The 20,052-nt window shown below is 33.3% G+C and overlaps 1 long non-coding RNA gene across 2 annotated transcripts in view; it reads right to left on the bottom strand.

Moving 5' to 3' along the window:
- The window catches only part of LOC116664123, a 379,946-nt gene extending 360,222 nt beyond the window's left edge, over positions 1-19,724 (bottom strand). For both annotated transcript variants that reach the window (XR_004320472.1, XR_004320471.1), the window contains exon 1: positions 19,116-19,724. This is a non-coding gene — a long non-coding RNA (uncharacterized LOC116664123). The remainder of the gene's footprint in view (positions 1-19,115) is intronic.
- Positions 19,725-20,052: the final 328 nt, after the last annotated feature.

Below are 20,052 nucleotides of genomic sequence, written 5' to 3'. Positions count from 1 at the left end.
GGCACAAGGGATTGGCCTTTTATAATTTGACACTTCCAGTTATTGAATGCTTCCATAGAGATTAGAAAGCTGTCTTCAGCTGAGAGCAATTCCCAACAGCTGTAAGAATGAGTGCTTTATTTCTGAAGTTGACAGGTGGAGATTAAGGCAGTACATTACACTGTTCATAAACACATTTGAATTTGCGAAGCAGTACATATCGGTATTGCTGAAAACAAAGTCTATGACTTGAAAGATTTTCTTGAGGAAAATTATCAAAATCTAAAGTAAAAAGAAACAATGATATACAATACTTAGAAAGAATATGATAAAACGTTGAAAGACAAAAGATGCCCAGCATATGCATTACTAATATTCTTAAACAAACAAATATAAAATAAAATAAATTCCCATGTGATAAGTAAAACAAATGAAAACTTAACAGTAATTTCAAAAGGAATAGAAAACAAATGACTTAGAATATATTAATATGATACTGTGATGAATTTACTGAATTCAAGTTTAAAGAGAGTGTGAAGGAAACCTAGACAGAATTAATAGATCATCTTCAAAGAGGGGGATATTTGGCTGATTCTTCAGTGTTTCACAGTAACATCTGGTACCAGAAAATAATAGAATATTTACAATATTAAAAAAAGTCAAAAGAACTTTATTTCCAGTTGTTTGTTTTTCACACTTGAGGTTAACATTAAGATGTAATGTGATATGAAGTTCTCAGTGAATCCACCACCCATGAAACTGGCTTTAAAAAAAGTTAAAAACTATAATCTGCAAAGCTAACAGATGAATACAAATAAAAAACTCAGAAATAGAAAACCTATGGTTGGTATGAATGAACTGCAGTGAGCACTGAAGACCAATTTAAGTATACAATCAAGGTTTTTAAGAATTTAAGTCTAGAACAATGGGACTAATGAGTAAAGAAACAAAATATAAATGTTACAAACTTTGGGCATGTGAAAACAAAAATGAGGGGGTAGAAGGGAAAAGAGATGTTTACAGAAAACTTTGTTATGTTCATTTTTTCATCTTTCACGATAGGAACGTTCCATCAAAATAAAACAAAATAAAAGTATAATCCATTTATGTACTGTATGCATGTATGCAAAACCAAGGAACTCGAAAGAAATATAAATTTTAAAAATCATACCAAAACATCAAAGGGAAAAATAAGTAAAAGTTAAAATAAATAAGAAGGTCACAATAAAAGGACACACCCTAAAAGGACATTATAACTGGTATTTCATCAAACTACACAAACCATACATGCAGGAAATACTTGAAGAAACAGACTGAAACACAATGGTGTTTAACTCATTTTTGATATTCTTGATGGCTGAACATAAAATAAATAGAGATACATGACCTGAATAAAATGATTACTAATATTAGCTATATAAATAGATGGAAAGGTAGACCCATATAAATACATTTATAGTCCCATATAAATACATTTACTCTGATATTAATCATTTTTTAAGATAAATAAAACATATCCTAATGACCCTAGATTTTAATAAATTCTAAATGTTCTTTAACAATCCTTCTATAGTTTATTTTTATATCCTATGATGAAAAAGAATATGAAAATATTTTCTTAATTCTTGAATTAAAGAGAAATCAGAACCAAACTTGTAGAATATCTAGAAAACAGCAATAGTGAAATAATCTTCATTAAACACATAAAGCCATTTATAAACAGAAAAGAATAAAGAATGAACTATCAACTCAAAGTTTAGAAAAGGAGTAGAGAGAAGGGATTTTTAAGGATACAAATAGAAATTAATGAGTTAGAAAACAAAAAGGAAGCAAACATAGTAGTTCTAACATTAGGACCTCTGATACAAAAAAATAATAAAATAGAAAAATCATCCATATTAATTAATGTAAAAGTGGAGGGAAAACATAACCTTATAAAATTAGCTATGAAATGAAGAAATTTATCTAAAAGAGAAAATGTTTTTATACATATATCCATGAATGAAAACAGTTTGTACAATTAAAGGCAAATAGACTTGAATACAAGGTTGAAATAGATCACTTTTCTTGAAAATATAAATTAGCAAAAATATCTCAGGAATATATATATATATACCTTGAATATACTCTTCTAAAAATGACACAAATGAACTTATTTGCAAGACAGAAACAAATTCATAGACATAGAAAACAATCTTATGGTGGGAAGGGATAAATTAGGAGTTTGAGATTTGCAGATACTAACTGCTATATATAAAATAGATAAATAAAAATTTTATACTGTATAGCACAAGGAACTTTATTCAGTGTCTTGTAGTAACCTATGATGAAAAAGAATATGAAAAGAAATATATGTATATGTATGACTGAAACATTATGCTGTACACCAGAAATTGACACAATATTGTAAACCAACTGTACGTCAGTAGAAAAAAAAAATTGAGAAGGTTTCTAAAGGATTAAACCCCTAACTTCAGCCAGGTTCTATGACTTTAAACTTCAAAGAACAGATAATCTCAAGACTACATAATCTTCAGCCCTCATTTTTCTTGATGTATAAGCAAGGTATGGCAGTCTGCCCTGCTTGGTCCGTTCATTTTTCCCTTAGCCCCAGCCTCAGCATTCTCCACTAGAGTTCTCATCACAAGTAATAGAAACTATATTTTCCATTTTCTCAAGCCAACAAGCTTCATCTTCATCATTTATTCTTCTCTTTTTCTCACACCACACATCTATTCCATCAGTAAATCCTACTGGCCCTACTTCAGAATATATCCAGTTTCTCTAAAATCTAGCCTTTTATCATTCCCCTTGTCATAGCATCCTGGTCTAAACCACTGTCATTTCTTGTCCAGATTATCCAGTACCCTCCTCACCGATTCCCCTACCTCTGTTCTTGCTTCATTACTTTTGAAAAATTGTTTTCGTCCACCTGTTCACCTACAGTCTTTTTGAACAAAACAGCCAGAATGCTGTTCTTCAAAATAAACATACCTTCTGGCCCACATCAGTTCCATTTTTGAATATGTATGATATATTCACACATTGGGCAAGATGTAAGTAAACTGATATCACTATACTCTGTAATTAGATAAACTGAAAATAAGTACATTTTAATAAAGTATTGTTAACTAAATTAATGCACTTTCATATGATGAATGGTGTGCTTTGCAGATCTTATACACAATGAAGTAACAAGAAATATTTGAATTGTTTGCCATGTTTTTTCCACTGTAAAATTCTCTTTATATTTAATAGATATATTGAGGAAAGTATTTCGATACTATGCAAATATCTTTTTTCCTCTCAAAGAGGGAAACCTGTTTACTAAGTACAGTCAGCATTTTTATACAGTTCTTACTGTCTTTAGCCTTACAATGTGCAGTCAAAATAGTTTTCCAAACTTAATTATCTGAATTCTGTTCTTCCCTACCCCTTTCAGCGTAATTAGATTGGTGATCTGTAATATCATTAAACTAATCTATTATAGTTGGCATTCCATTTCAGATTCAAGAAATATGGTGAACTTACAGTTTGTCTAGCTTTTTTTGGGGGGGCAGTATTTGGGAGTGACACTTTTTCCAGCTCTCTACTTTCCCAAGTGAAAACCAGAAATTCTAATCTGCACTACTTTTCAAGTGAAATTTTCTTTCAAATATGAAGAAAACAATAATAACTAAATTTCAAATAATCTCCAATTCATGAATACATTTCTAAGCATGTCTAATGCAATTATCAAACTGAATTTTCAGGAAGAGACAAAACATTAAGTATATTGCATGGATGCCCTTGGTTCCCTACAGTGAGACCTGGGTTTGCAAGTTTCCACAATTTGATTTAAGAGATACTCAACCACATTTCAAATGCAATTCTTTGAAGTCTTTATTGCCCTTTGGGCTCTCAATGATTCCTTCAACATAGTTGTGCCTACATCAGCCTTGGTAATTACCCAAGCTTTTTGAGTTAAAATAAAGAAAACGGTAATTGAATGAATATAGTTCTATTTGCCCTATGGTGAACTTAGTTTTCTTTGTAAGTGTCTTTGTCATTCATTCTAAAGCTGCATTCAACATCTTAACTAATGTGGAGCTTTAGGGAAGAATTTTTAAGATGTTTGGAGAATCAAAGCAAGTAATTCTAAATCAGGTCACATTGAGTTCATTTTAAATGTAATTTATAGATGTGTTCAGATTTCCGAAATGTAGAGTAGCATATTATATAAGGACACATTTACTTCTGTATTTAGGTTTAACTGTCACTCATAAAACACACATAGTACAGTACTAGCAACAGAACGATTTGAAACACCTGACAACTGTTGTACAAACACAGTAATTCATTAAAACCTTGGGGAAGTTTTCTCTTCTGCAGTATGAATAGCTTTTCTTTCACTCTTGCACAGAATGCTAATGCAGACAGCCTGTGATCAAAGTGTACTGGAGATGTGTTTTTAGGACAGGGAGTCACCCCATTTTGGTGTTTCTACTTGATTCTTTTGTTCAGTAAAAATGCCACTTGCAGCAGAAGTACTCACCAAGAGAGAGAAAGTGACAATCCTGAACAAGGAAATCAAGCAAAGCTGAGATGCTTTTCAATATTCTGATGAATCTGAAAGGTTTTCCTTTGCAGCCCAGCCTTTGCTGTATCTTTTTTTCTGCTGTGGGCAAAGTGACTAGCTGGACAGCTACATCCTCTCTCTTTCTAGCTGGCAGGAATGTTCCTAAAAGTTGACAAGTAGCCCACATAATGTGGCTTGTACTCTTATTCTTGAAGACAGGCTTAAAATGCATTGCTTGCTGTGATGCTCATTGCTGCTAATGCTCAGCTGTTGCTAATGAGGTGCTTTTTCTTTCTTTTTTTTTAAACAAGTGAGACTCTAGACATCCTACGACAAGTCACAAATGTGTTTTCTTTTTTTCAGGTGTGCATTTGGATAATTCTATCAAACTTGTCTGCAACAATCTTCAATTGTAAATGGCTTTACTTTGCATGTGTGTACTACTGATGCTAGAATTTAACTTTTTAACATTATTTCTAAATGCTTTCTTAGAAGCATTTAACTCTCATTTGGTCCCACATAAGATGAAGAAAGTATATTCAAATTAAATATTAGTTCCTCCTTACTATCAAAGTCTGATATTTTATTTCATGTGTAACATGAAATTCTTACATGGATATATATTTAACATTAAGAGTTATGTTTTCAATTAAAATTGAATAAAATGAGAGATATTCATAATATAATATAAGAAACATTAGGTTAAAAACAAAAATGTTATGTGACCTTAGTTCTGTAAAACTGTATGTACCTCTACCTGCATTTCAAAACATGAATAGCTGAAACTTACTAAGAGTGCAGAAACAGACCCAAACATGTATGGTCAATTATTTTACACAAATAATGCAAGATAATTCAATGGAGTAAGGAAAGTTTTCTCAACAAAAAATGTTGGATCAACTGGGCCTCTTCATGCCAAAAACTGATTAATAAAATTTTTAAAAACTTTGACATCAGACCACAAAATTTAACTCAAACTGGATCACAGATTTTTGTAAAACCTAAAACTATAACACTTATGAAATAAAACAGGAGAGAATCATTATGACCTTGGGTTGGTCACAGATTTCCTAGACACGACGTAAAGAACACAAACTTATATATGAAGGATTGTTAAATTAGACTTCATCAAAATTAAAAGCTTTGTTCTTAGAAAGACACTATTTATAAAATGAAAAGACAAGTCACAGACCAAATATAGTAAAACAAGAATATACAGAGAACTCTCAAATATCAATATAAACAAAATAAAAAACCTAATAAAAGATGGGCATAAGATTTTGACAGACCCTTCACTAAAGAAGATATGTACAAGATAGCAAAGAAGCACATAAAAGCATGTCAACACAATTAATCATTAAATAAATAAAAATTAAATCCACAATAATATACCATTACTTATCTATTAGAGGGGCTCAAGTTAAAACAAACAAACAAAAAAACTGACTATAAAAATTGGTGGGGATACAGAGCAACTAGAAAGCTTATATATTCTTGATGATAATGCAAAATGATACAGCCACTTTGGAACAAGGCATATATCCACACAGTAACTTAGATATGAAAGTTCTTAGAGACTTTACTCCTGATTGCAAAAAATGGGAAACAAAGCAATGTCCTTTAACTAGTAAACAGATAAACTGTAATACATCCATACTATGAAATTCTACTCAGCAATAAAAGAAATAAGCTACTGATTCCCATAGAAACGTGGATTCCTTTCAAAAGCATTATGCTTAATAAAATAAGCCAGACCTAAAATGCTGCACACTGTATGGTTCTGTCCATGTGGCATTCTGAAAAAAGCAAAACAATAGCAACAATAATTGGATCAGTGGTTGCCAGGGCCTTAGGGAGGCGGATGAAATTGACCATCAAAGGATGGAAAGACACTTTAGAGTGATTAAAATGTTCTATATCTTGAGCATAGCGGTGGTTTGATGGCTTATAATTTGTCAAACTTCATAGAATACATCTGAAAAGGCTGAATTTTACTGTGTGAAAATTCAAGTGTCAATATTACTTATTTCTTGGTAATAGAATTTTCTTCTATTTTCTGTTTTATAATTTCCATTTTTTTTTTAATATTGTAGCATTTCAATAATGGAAAAGTATATTTTTCTCAATATGGTAAGTCAATTTGATTGGAGGAAAGATCTAAAGCAGGCTTCACATTATAATGCCTAATATGTCTTCTACAGACAAAGAACGCAAGTGAAAATTTCCTTTGGAAAAACTAAGAACTTGTATTTTGAAGCAACTGAATAGAGATACAGAAATGCAGGGGAAAAGGATCCTCCAAGACCTGTCTGTGAGCCACAAGAAATCTCTTATTTAGCTCCTCTTCTTCTAAATTAATAGCTATATTCTCTTGGGATGTTTAAAAGAGGCTAAACAGACCATAATTACACAGTTTTCAGAATAAAGGGACTTGGTTACTACTCTGTTAAAGCTATGAAAATAAAAAATCCTCTCAAGAGAAATGGCCCTTAGTAATTATTAAAGAGGCATTCACTCTTTCTATAGTACAATGTCAGGAGTCTCATACTCATATGAGCATAGAGGCCATTTAAGCAACAGTTATGGATGAAGCCAACTTGATGTAATAAGACAGGCAATGTGGAAAATAAGACAGTCTGGAGACTATTGCCTTCTAAAAATGCCAATGTTGAAAATTTTAAACAAAGGTACAGTTTAAATAAAACACTTCCTACTGAATAGCCACCTGGATGTTCTGATTTCTGGATTTCTGCATCACACCAAAAGCATAGGAATTCCCCCCCCCTTTTTTTTTTAACTTTTTATGTACCAGTTGCTCAGAAAATAGACTGCATTGTCTGAATGGAGATTTGTTTTTCCTTAAAAGTAGTTTCAATTTTTTTTAATCAAACTTATACAAATAATTCACTTACAAGTAATCCATAAATAAAAGATAAAATTAAATTGAAAATTAGTAAATATTTTGAATAGACAAAACCATTATAATTTATGGGATATAGCTCAGCCCGTGCTGAAATAAAAATGTATGTTTTTAGTGCTTTTATTAACAAAGAAAGATCTCTAAACAAAAATTTAAGCATACACCTTAAGAAACTAATACAAGAAAAATAATCAAAGCAAAAAGAAGGAACTAATAAAGATTAAAGCAAAGTCATTGAAATAAAAAATGTAAAAAATAATAAGAGAAATAGCAATGAGTTCAAGAGTTGATTCTTAAAAGATGAACAATAACTGACAAACTTTAACTAGATTGATTAATTTAAAAAAGAGAGAAATTACAAACTACCAAACTCAGTAACGAAAGAGGAAGGCATTACTCCTGAACTACAGAAACTACAAGGATTATAAGATAATACAGTGTACAAATTTAAGCCAACAAATTGGGTAACTCTGATGAAATGGACAAATTTCTAGAAAGAAGCAGTTGCTGAAACTGACTCAACAGGAAATGGAATCTTTGACTAAATCTCTAACCCATTAAAAAAAAAAAAAAAGGGAACTGTGATTCAAATTTTCTCCACAAGAAAATTCAGACCCAGAGAATTTATGTTATGAAATCTGTAATTTACTTAAAGAATAAATGTTACCAGTATTTCATAAACTACAAGAAAATAGAGAAGGCAATAGCTTCCAATACATTCTAAACTAACAACTACTATAATACTAAGCCAACTTTAAAAAAAGGAAAGAAAGCTGCAGCGGTGTGACCAAGATGACAGTAGGAAGACCCTGAACTTACCTACTGCCACAGGCACAATAAAATTACAACTATTTACAGAGCAACTATTGATGATAATGAACTTAAGAACAGTAGAAAAGATTCACCACAACAGAATATACAAAGAAGGAACTACAACGTGATGGATAGAGGGGACAGAGAAGCACTACAGTCAAAATCCACACCGCTGGGTAAGGGACTCACGAATGGTAGGATAAGCACAATTGCAGAGATTCTTCCCAAGGAATGAGGGTTCCGAGCCTGGTCAGGCTCCCAATCTGAGGGGTCCTTCACCAAGAAGAAAAGTCCCTAGAAGGTCTGGCTTTGGAGATCAGCAGGGCTTGCATATGGGAGAGCCAGAGAGCTGAAGGAAATTGAGACTCCACTCCTAAAAAAGTCACACAAAATCTCACATGCTCCAAGGCCCAGCACAGAGGCAGTAATTTGAAAGAAGCCTGGGTCAGAACCATTTGCTCTTGCTAGGAGAGCCTCCCAGGAGAGACAGGCGGCAACTTGGAATCACCCTGGAAACAAAGATTCTGGCAGCAGCCACTTCTGGAAGTTCATTCTTCCACAAGGACAGTGGTGCTGATAAGCAAAACTTTGGAATCGTCCATCTAGCCTATTACTGCCAGGGGTTTACCTGTCCACCAACCAGTCGGCGCCAGAGCTGAGACTCCCCAAAGCTGAGCAGCTAGTCATGTGGGAATTCAGCCCCATCCACCTGTAAGTGGGCACCAGCACTAGGAATTCCCAAGACCTGTAGCCAGTCACCTGGGGATTCAGCCTCTCCCCTCAGGAGCCATGGATACCTTAAGGTCATGCACCCAGACACCCCAGGACCCAGCCCAGGCCATCGAGGGGTGACACCAGTTCCAGGACACCCAGGCTCAAAGCCAGACACCACAGGACATGATCCCAACCACCAGCAGGCCTGCAGCCTCTGCACAAGGCAGGGCAGCCAACTGGGCTGGGGGCCAGCCCTGCCTTCCAGCATGCCCATAACAGTCAGTCCTGCCACAGCAGAAGGGCTCACACAGCCCATACAGGAGGAACTCCTAGAGCATATAACTGGTTAACAGAGGAGAATGTGCTACCGGGCCCTATAAGATGTCTCCTACGTAAGGACGCTTCTCCAAGATGGGAAAACATAAGCAAACTAGCTTATATAGAAATAAACAAAGGTAACCAGGCAAAGTGAGGGAATAGAGAAATATGTTCCAAATGAAGGAAGAAGACAAAATCCTGGAAAAGGACTAAGAAAAGTGGAGATAAGCAATCTACCCAATAAAGAATTCAAGGTAATGGTCATAAAGATGTTCAATGAACTCAGGAGAAGAAAAGATGGACACAGTGAGAATTTTGACAAAGAGTTAGAATATATAAAGAAAAACCAAACAGAGTTGAAGAATATAATAAGTGAAAAAAAAAACAAAAAAAAAAAACAAGAAGGAATCAAGATGACAGAGGAACTGATCACCCAACTAGTAGAGAGATTGGTGGAAATCACAAAAGCTAAATAGAAAAAAAGAAAAATAATTTTAAAAACTTGAGGACAGTTTAAGAGACCTCTGAGACAGCATGAAACATACTAATATTCACATTATAGGGTTCCTAGAAGGAAGAGAGAGAGAGAAAAAAGGCTGAGAACTTATCTGAAGAGGTAATGGCTGAAAACCTCCCAAACCTGGGAAAGGAAACAGACACCAGGTCCAGAAATCACAGACAGTGCCATACAAAATCAACCCAAAAAGATCCACCAAGACACACTGTAGTTAAAAAGGCAAAAATTTAAAATAAAAGAGAAAATCTTAAAAGCAGCAAGGAAAAAGCAACTAGTTCCACACAAGGGAGCTACCATAAGTTTGTCAGCTGACTTTCGAGCAGAAAGGGAGTGGTCTGATATATTTAAAGTGATGAAAGGAAAAAACATACAATGAAGAATACTCTACCTAGTAAGGCTATTGTTTAGATTTGAAGGTGACATTAAGTTTTATAATGAGCAAAAGCTAAGTGACCAACATCACTAAACCGACTTTACAAGAAATGTTAAAGGGACTTCTCTAAGTAAAAAGGAAATGACCACAACTAGAAATATGAAAAGTATAAAAGGAAAAATCTCACTGGGAAAGGCAATATGCAATCAAACTAGTAGGAAAGTTAAAATACAAAAGAAGTAAGATCATCTATATCCACGATAAGTTAAAGGATACATAAAAACAAAAAAAAAAAAAAGAAAAATATGAAATCAAAGCATTAAACATAGGTGGAGAGAGAGTAAAAATGGAGGGTTTTTAGAATGTGTTTGAACTAAGAGAACAGAAACTTAAAATAATCATATATATTATATATAAATATATATAAAGATTGCTAGATATATATCTGTGTATATGTATATATATATAGAGAGAGATAAATTGCTATATACAAATCTTATGCTAACCACAAATCAAAAATCTATAAAAGATACACACACAAAAAGAAAAAAACTAAACACTAGAGACAGTAGCCAAAGCAGAAGGGAAGATACCAAAAGAAGAGGAAAACAAGCCAAAAACTACAAAACAACCAGAAAATAACAAAATGGCAATAAATACACACCTTTTGTAATTTTTTAAATGTAAGTGTACTATATGGTTCAATCAAAAGAGACAGAGTAGCTGAATGGATACAAAACCATATATATGCTGCCTACAAGAGACTCACTTTAGATGTAAAGACATAGGCTGAAAGTAAGAGGAAGGAAAAAGGTATTCCATGAAAGTGGAAATGAAAAAAAATGTGGGGTAGCAATATTTATATCAGACAAAATCGACTTTAAAACAAAGATTGTAACATGAGGGAAAGAAAGACACTACATAATGACGGATCTAATCAGCAAGAAGACATAATACTTGTAAATATATATGTACATAACATAGGAACACCTAAATACACACAGTGAATATTAACAAACATATAGGGAGAAAATGACAATAACACAATAGTAGGGGACTTTGATACTCCACTTACATCAATGGATAGATCATTCAGGCAGAAAATCAGTAAGAACACAGATCAAAGAAGATGAGAGATACACACAGACACACACACACACTGGAATATTGCTCAACCATAAAAAGAATGATATCTTGCCATTTGCAACAACATATTTGGAGCTAGAGGGAATTTTGCTAAGTGACATAAGTTAGGCAGAGAAAGTCAAATACTATTTGATTTCACTTATAAGTCCAATCTAAAAAACAGAATAAAAAAAAATAACAGAACAGAAACAGGCTCATAGATTCAGAGAGCAAACAGGTTGTTGCCAGTAAGGAGAAAGGAAGGAAACGGAGAGAAATAGGTGAGAGAGATTAAAATGACGATGAGTCATGGGTATGAAATGTACAGAATGGGGAATACAGTCAATAAATAATCTGATAATTTTGTATGGTGACAGATGGTAACTAGACTTAACACAATGATCATTTTGTAATGTACAGAAATATTGAATCACTAAGTTTTGCATCTGGAACTAACACAGTGTTGTAGATCAATCATACTTCAATCAAAAAAATAAAAGAAAGAAAACTGCAGGTCAATAACTCTTTTAATAGAATAAAAATATTTAATGAGATTATAGCAAAATAAATCCAACAACACAAAAGGGATTACCAAACAGGAGGATCAAATGAAAGTTATACCAGGCCTGAGATGTTGGTTTAACATTCAAAATCAATATATCATATTAATAGTATAAAAGACAAACCCTGTATTTTCAAAAGAAAATACATTAAAATTCAATTACTATTCATGATATCTCAATAAATCAGAAATAAAAGGGCATTTCCTCTACCTGAGAAGGGCACCTATGGAAAAGCCTACAAGTAACATCCTTCTTAATGTTGAAAGACTGAATACTTTCCTCATAATATGGACATGAGGGCATGGCCAATATCATCACTTTTATTCAATAATTTAATTCTGTTCATTGCAATAAAACAAACTAAAATAAAATATAAAAGGATTCAGATTGTAAGGAAGAAGTTAAAACTCTATTCACAGGATACCTGATCATATTTGTGAAAATGCAGACACAAAAACACTTACATGCACATGCAAATACACACACACACACCCCTGATAGAACTGGTGAGTTCAGGATGGTTACAACATAAAAAATCAATTGTATTTCTATATACTACCAATGACTAATTAGAAAATAAAATTAGGAAAGCAACTGCATTCAAAATAGAATTTTTAAATACTTAGAAAATACTTAACATAAGCTATGTACATGGGAAACTATAAAACATTAATAAGAGAAATTGAAGAATACCCAAATAAATCAAGGGATATTTCATGTTCATGGATGGGAAGTTTCAAGATTATTATGCTGGAAATTCCCCTCAAATTAATCTATATATTCAATGTAATCATGTAATCTCTATCAAAATAACATCACAGTTCTATTTTCTAGATACTGACAAGCTTATATGCACACATGTTCATAAATGCAAAGGACCTCAAATTACTTAAATAACTTTGAAAAGGAGGGAAAAAACTGAAGGAGTTACACTACCCACTATTCATTAATTAAAACAATGTGATACCATTATATGATTGGCATATAGATAATGGAATGGACTTGAGGGTCCATGAATAAACTCATATTTATGGTTGATTCTTCCTCTTCTTCTTTTTCTTTTTTTTTTAACAAAGGTTCCAAAGCAATTCAATGAAAGAAAACTAGTATTTTCAACAATGATGCTGGGACAAATGTATATCCATTTGCAAAAATATGAATGTAGACATCTCATACCAATATACAAATATTGACTCAAAATGAAGTACAGATCCAAAAATAAGACCTAAAATTGTAATTCTTCTGGAGGAAAAGAAGAGGAAAATTTTAAGACCATAAACAAATCACAAAAAAAGAAATAACTGAGAAATTGGACTTCATCAAAATTTAAAACTTGAGAGCTTCAAAATACACCAATAACAAAATTAAAAGGCAAGTACAGGCTTAGAGACAATATTTTTCAATTACAAATCAAATAATGGGCTTATATCCAAATTATATAAAGAATTCTTACAAGTCAATAATCAAAGGACAAGGAATACAATTTTTAAAAAGGTCGTATCACATACTTAAGACATTTTACCAAATAAGATATATGAAGAGGTAATAAGTATATGAAAAGATGCACATCATTATCAGTCTTTAAGTAAATACAAATTAAAACCCCCAATGAGATATCATTATGCTCCCACTTGAATTACCATAATCAAAAAGTCAGAAAATAACAGTTGTTGGTAAAAATGTGGAGAATATTGCTCTTGCTTTGCTGGTGGGAATGTAAAGTGGTAAATCTACCTTGGAAACATTTTGTCAATTTATGACTCAGAAATCTTACTCTCATATATCTGCCTAAGAGAAATGAAAACATATGTCCACACAAAGACTTGCGTACAAATGTTTATAGCAAAATTATTCATAATAGTAAAAAATGGAAACAATTCAAAGTCCATTAACTGGTGAAAGAATGAACAAAATGTGGTGTATTCATCCAATGGAATATTATTCATGAATAAAAGGAGTAAGCTACTGATATGTACTACAATATATACGGACCTTAAAATCATTACACTAAACAAAAGAAGGCAGATGTAATAATCTACATCGAGTAGGGTTGCATTTATATTTATGCTCCATAAAGGTCAAAGCTGATCCTTGGTTGTCTGATACTGATGTGGGGATGAGGACTGACTTCAAATGGGCATGAGGGAATATCTGGGATAATGAATACGTCCAAAAACTGGACTGTGGTGATGGTTGCATGATTCTATAAATTTATTTAAAATAATTTAATTGTACACTCTGTGCAAATATATAGTATATCATTTGTATACCAAAAAACCTACAAAATTTTTAAAAATGAAAGAAAAAATGTGTCACTGTCAGTTTTTTTCAAATCAAAGAATTTCGAATAACAGAAAAACTTTAACAATGTTTAAAAACCTATTTCTCCTTTTTTCTTTCCTTTTACTTGCCTAGTTTAATGTTTACGCGTGATAGTTCTCAGATTTTATTGGAACTCATAGCAGCAGTTAGATTTACTCACTGTTTCTATTGTATATTTATTGTTTACTCCAGCCTTTTTGCACCATGTCTCAGAGCTATCAATTCTCTAAGACAAAATTTCACAAAGTACATTCCACCAGATGTTAATGGAAGTTACTACCCCTCCCCATAATCTCAAAATATTTTATGGATCAGTAAGTTTGGATAACAGTGGGCTAAAAATAAAAATAAAAGTTTTCATTACTGCAGAGATTCTCAGAGTTTTTAGCATGTTGTAATTTTGTTTTGTTTCACAAAATATACATTGCATGATTTTATGCAGTCACTCAGAGACCCAATAATGCCAACTTCAGTGATCAACTTTAAAGCCCAAGCATATGATGGGGCCACTGTATCTAGCTAGAAGATAAAGAAAAACAGTGTTTGTGTTGTTTCCTTAATCAGATCTCCAGTATATGATCACACTTAACTGCAAGGAAGGCTGAAAATGTCAGCTAACACTGGGCACATGAAAAGGAAGGAAAAGAAGAAATGGACATGATAAACATCTAGCCAGTGACCTTTTTGAAAATGAGAGTACCTCACTTAATTCTTTGGTTTGTACATCCCATAGGTTTCCCAGTGATAGATGGAATATGACTACAGATAGATAAACCCTACACCACTTTTATAGAAGAATATGATGCATCAGACATCTCTTCAAATTCCCATGTTCTACTCTTCATCATCTGAGCTTTTTGTCCTCTACTATCTACATTTCTAAAAAATGTTTTGCCTGAAATTTCCATATAAAATAACTATTTCCAGGGCTGGGGGAGGGGAGGCAGAATGCTCTTTTTCAAAGCAGTTAAAGAAAATTTTCTCTGAATGCACAATATATTCATGTTAACTACATTTTCCTCAGTTCCTTCCAAACAACAGGACTAATGTTTGTGGAATGCTTTGCACAAGTGGTTGTACTAGTGGTTACCAGTGGAGAGAGGGAATGGGTGAGGGGTGATATAAGAACCAGGAGATTAGAGGTACAAACATTATGTAAAAAGTAAGCTACAAAATATATTGTATAAGGCAGGGAATATAGCCGATATTTTATAGTAACTATAAATGGAGTATAACCTTTAAAATTGTGAATCACTATACTGTATACCTGTAACTTATATAATCAACTATCTTCAACTAAAAAATGGGAAAAAAAAAAAGAAAAGTATTAGTAATAAACACATCTATTTCACATCTCTTTTCGCCACAGGAAAAAAAAATTACATGCAAAAAGCCATTTAATTCTTTTACTTGCCCTGAAAGGTATAAATTAATATCCCCACAGTATAAATAAATAGTGGATGGTGAAGTAGACTGTACCTTTTCATTGATACTAAAAAGTTGTGTAACACATTTGTACTCACAAGAGCACGAATTCAAATAAGATAAGATTGAGAAATATTTTGTCTCAGTCATTTAAGGGCAATTTTGACAACCTTCCTTTAGAAAATTAAATCTTCTGTAAAAGGAAAGACAGACTTATGTACTCATTACATTCATTGAGTACTGCTTTCAAAACCCTGGGATAAGTACCAAGAGTACAAAGGTTTAAAAATCAAAATTTTAATTTCTTGCATAGAACTTCAAATTTATGTAGAGTGCCAGAACTTGCAGGGGCAACACTAAACAGCACATGTGAACACCTGTGTTAGTGCCAAATGAAGGCAACAGTAAGTACTACAACTGTGGATTTGAAGTGAGTCCCTAGGGCCGGAGTAATCAGAAACATCTCCCAGAGGCTGTTACACTGAGCAGAGTTCGGGAATACTTTAGGTGACTAAGAAGGTGAAAAAGAAAGGGAATCAAGGTATGAGGAATCACAGGGACCTAAACAAAGAAATAGGAAGCAGTATGGGATATTCAAACATAATTGCACAGACCTGTTCTACCAAGCAAGATTCCCTACTGGGAAACTGAAGGAGATTAGAGAGGAAACAGGTGGGAGGTCTCTAAATACAGAAAAAAAAAAAAAAAAAAAGTTACAATTTTCCTATAGACAGTAGGAGCCAATTATTTCAGAACAATTATCCATATCTGAAATTACTCTATTTGTATCCTCTCACTAGAAAATAAGGTAGTAGTATGAGCAATCGTATGCCAAACAAGTAGATAACTTAGATGAAATGGATGAATTCCTAGAACACAAACTATCAAAACAGGCCCCATAAGAAACAGAAAAATTTGAACAGACATAACAAGCAAATGCATTAACATACTTCCCACAAAGAAAAGCCCAGGGCAAGGTAACTTAATTGTTAAATTCTACTAAGTGTTAAAATATTAACACAGATTGCTGGCAAACTTAGAAAAAACAAACTAGAGAATATTTCACAAGTTACTTTATGAGGTTACAACCAAACAAAGATAAAAGAAGAAACGAAACTAGAGAGCAATCTCTTATGAGTATAAACACAGAAAACCTGAATAAAATTTTTGCAAGCCAAAGCCTGTAAGATATAGGAAGCATTATACTCCATGACAAAGTGGGATTTATCACAGGAATGTAGAATTCTTTAATATTCAAAAATCAAATCATGTGTTAAACAATATCAAGAAAATAAGGGACAAAGAAATACAGTTATCCCAATAGATACAGAGAGAGCACTTGACAAAATCCAACATCCTTTCATGATAAAATCTCTCAAAAGAACTAGATAATAGAAGAGAATCTCCTAAATCTGATAAAGGGCATCTATGAAAAACCGACATCTAACAGCATCCTCTGTGGTGAAAGTGCAAATGCTTTTGACCTAAGATCAAGAACAAACAAGTATGTCTATTCCAGTCACATTTATCCAACATTATGGTGAAGTTTCTAGCCAAGAGATGTAAAATAGTGTCTATTCACAGATGACAAAATCTCATATGCAGAAAACCCTGAGAAACCACAAATTAAAAAAAAAATAACCAGAACTAATAAGTTTATTAGGTTACAGGATACAAGATCAACCTATACAAATAAACTTCTATATGCTGTAACAGATAATCTGAAAATTAAGAATACAATTCCATTTGTGATAGCATCAAAAATATCAAATACTTGGGAATAAGTTTTAAAAAAAGAAGTGAAAGACTCTTAGAATGAAAACTACAAAACATTGATGAAAGTAATTTTAAAAGATCTAAATAAGTGGAATGAAATCCCATTATCATGAATTAGAAGACTTAATATTCTCAACATGGTAATACTCCACAAGTAAATCTACATGTTGAAAATAATCTCTATTAAAACCCTCAAATTCTGCTTTTATGCAGAAATTGAGACACTGGTCCTAAAATTTATATGGAAATGCAAGAGTCCCAGAATAGCCGAAACAATCTTTAAAAAGAAGGAAAAGTTGGATGATTCACACAACTTACTACAAAGCTGTGGTAATCAATATAGTGTTGTATGGGCTTAAGGATAAATATATAGATTATTGGAATAGAGTTGAGAGTCCACAAATAAACCGTACATTTACAGTCAACCGATTTTTAACAAAGGTACCTAGTCAATTCAATGCGGAAAGAAAAATCTTTTCAACAAATGGTGCTGGTATAACTGGATATCAAAATAAAATCAAAATGCCTCAAACTGTATACAAAAATTAACTCAAATGGATCTTCATCTAAGTATAAGAGCTAAAACTATTAAATTCATAGAAGAAAACATAAATGTAAATCTTTATTATCTTGGCTTAGGCAATGGTTTCTTATATGTGACACCAGATTCATAAGCAATAACAACAACAAAAAAAGAGATAAACTGGACTTAATAAAAATTAAAAACTTTTGTACTGTAAAGGGTATCAGCAAGAAAATATTGCAAATCATGTATATGATAAAAGATGTATATCCCAAATATATAATGAACTCTTATGATAATGAGCATATGAAGATCTCAACAACAACAACAACAAACCAAATAAGCCAATTTGTAAAATTAGCCAAGGATGTGAATAGACATTTCTCCAAAGAATATACAAATAGCCCATAAGCACAAGGAAAGATGCTCAATATTGTGAGTCACTATGGAAATACAATTCATGACGTAATGAGTGACCCCTCTAATACATACAAGACTTAACTACAGTAGCTGCCCAGCTCCCCCATTCATGAACTTTTCCTTCTATCCTAATTCAAGTCTTCATTCAGTCTACAGTATGCTCACAGACAGGCAACAACATTTTACAATTACAGAGTGCACAACTTGCATTCTATTCTACTGTAATGAGGTTCCTTGGATTTGTGCAATGTCTTGGTATAGCCTTAATATGCGTGAATTGGAACAATGAAAAAACTTTAATGGTAGCGACAATAGCAAGATGGCAGAGTAGAAAGCCCTGCACCTCCTTTCACCCACAAACACAGCAATTCAGTAACAATTCACAGATAAATTCCATTTCTTTAAAATCCAGAAACTAATTCAAAGTCTCTTGTACTCCAGGAGAATAGAAACTAAACTCATCAAAGTCAGTAGTGAGATCTAGAAAATCCTCTCACGTCAGTCCCTGCCCCAGATACAGTACCATATGTTCAGCAAGAGAATTCCCACTTCCCAACTTAACTTAGGGGAGGGAAGGATTAGGTACACATATCTATTGCCCCAACTTTTCAGAGGACTGGATTCTGCCTTCCCAATCTTGGAGCTTTGATGAGCCCTGCACAGTCTAGCCACCTGGGGAAAAATGGAAGCTTGGGCTGTTAGATACCACAGATCCTTACCTTGCTTAGCATAGAGCAAGCAAATAAAAAAATCCAGATTCTCAGCTTACCTCTGGGGAGGGAAGGAGTTGATCCATGCATCCAGTACTCCAAATCCTCCAGAGCTGCTCAAAGAACTTTTCCATTCTTGAAGCTCTTATTGGTCCAGCACAGTCTAGCTACCTAAGGGAGAAAAAGACAGTGGCTTGGGTTGATAGAAAGCATAAATACTTCCCCCTACTTGCTAGCTCAGAGTGTGTGTATGAAAAATCCCAGCTTTTAGCTTCCCCCAGGGAGGGAAAGGGTTGACCACGGATACAACACCCCAACTTCTCTGGAGCTGCTCAAAGAACTGGCATATGACTTGCTAGTCTTGGAGCTCTGTTGAGTATGGCACAGTCCAGCCACCTGGGGAAGAACATGGATGATGGTTTGGGCTACATGTCATAGCTCCCTATCACCTGAACTCAGCACAGAATGTACAGACAAAAAACACAGCTAGCTGCCTGTTTATCCCTGGGAAGGGAAAAATTGGCAGAAACTCCCAGACTATCAAGCCAGGCTGATTAGTGGAGGTTGTCATGTGTACAAGGCCAGTTTATGAAGAATGAGAGAGGTGCCTGCTTTGTCTAATACATAGACAGTTTTCGTTGGCCACTGAGCTTAAGTTGTTATCAGCTTAAATAGACTGTTACAATTATGAAATAATTTATGTAAGCCTTAAGGTCACCACAAAAGAAAAATAAGAGAAAGATATCAAAGCATATCAATACAAAAAAATAAAAAAATAAAAACACAAAGGAAGACAGATAAAAAGAAAATGCATACAAAAGAAACACAAAACTAACAGAAAACAGCTAACAAAATGCAACAGTAAATCCTTCCCTATTGGTAATTAATTTAAATGTAAATGGTTTAAATTCCCCAATAAAAAGACACAGAGTGACTAAATAGATTTAAAAAAAAAAAGGAAAGAAAAGAAGAGGACTCAACAATATGCTGTCTACA

This window comes from Camelus ferus, chromosome 6, assembly GCF_009834535.1.
Source record: "Camelus ferus isolate YT-003-E chromosome 6, BCGSAC_Cfer_1.0, whole genome shotgun sequence".
NCBI lineage: Eukaryota > Metazoa > Chordata > Mammalia > Artiodactyla > Camelidae > Camelus > Camelus ferus.
The sequence above is the reverse complement of the archived record's forward strand: the minus strand, read 5'-3'. Positions and strand labels throughout refer to the sequence as shown.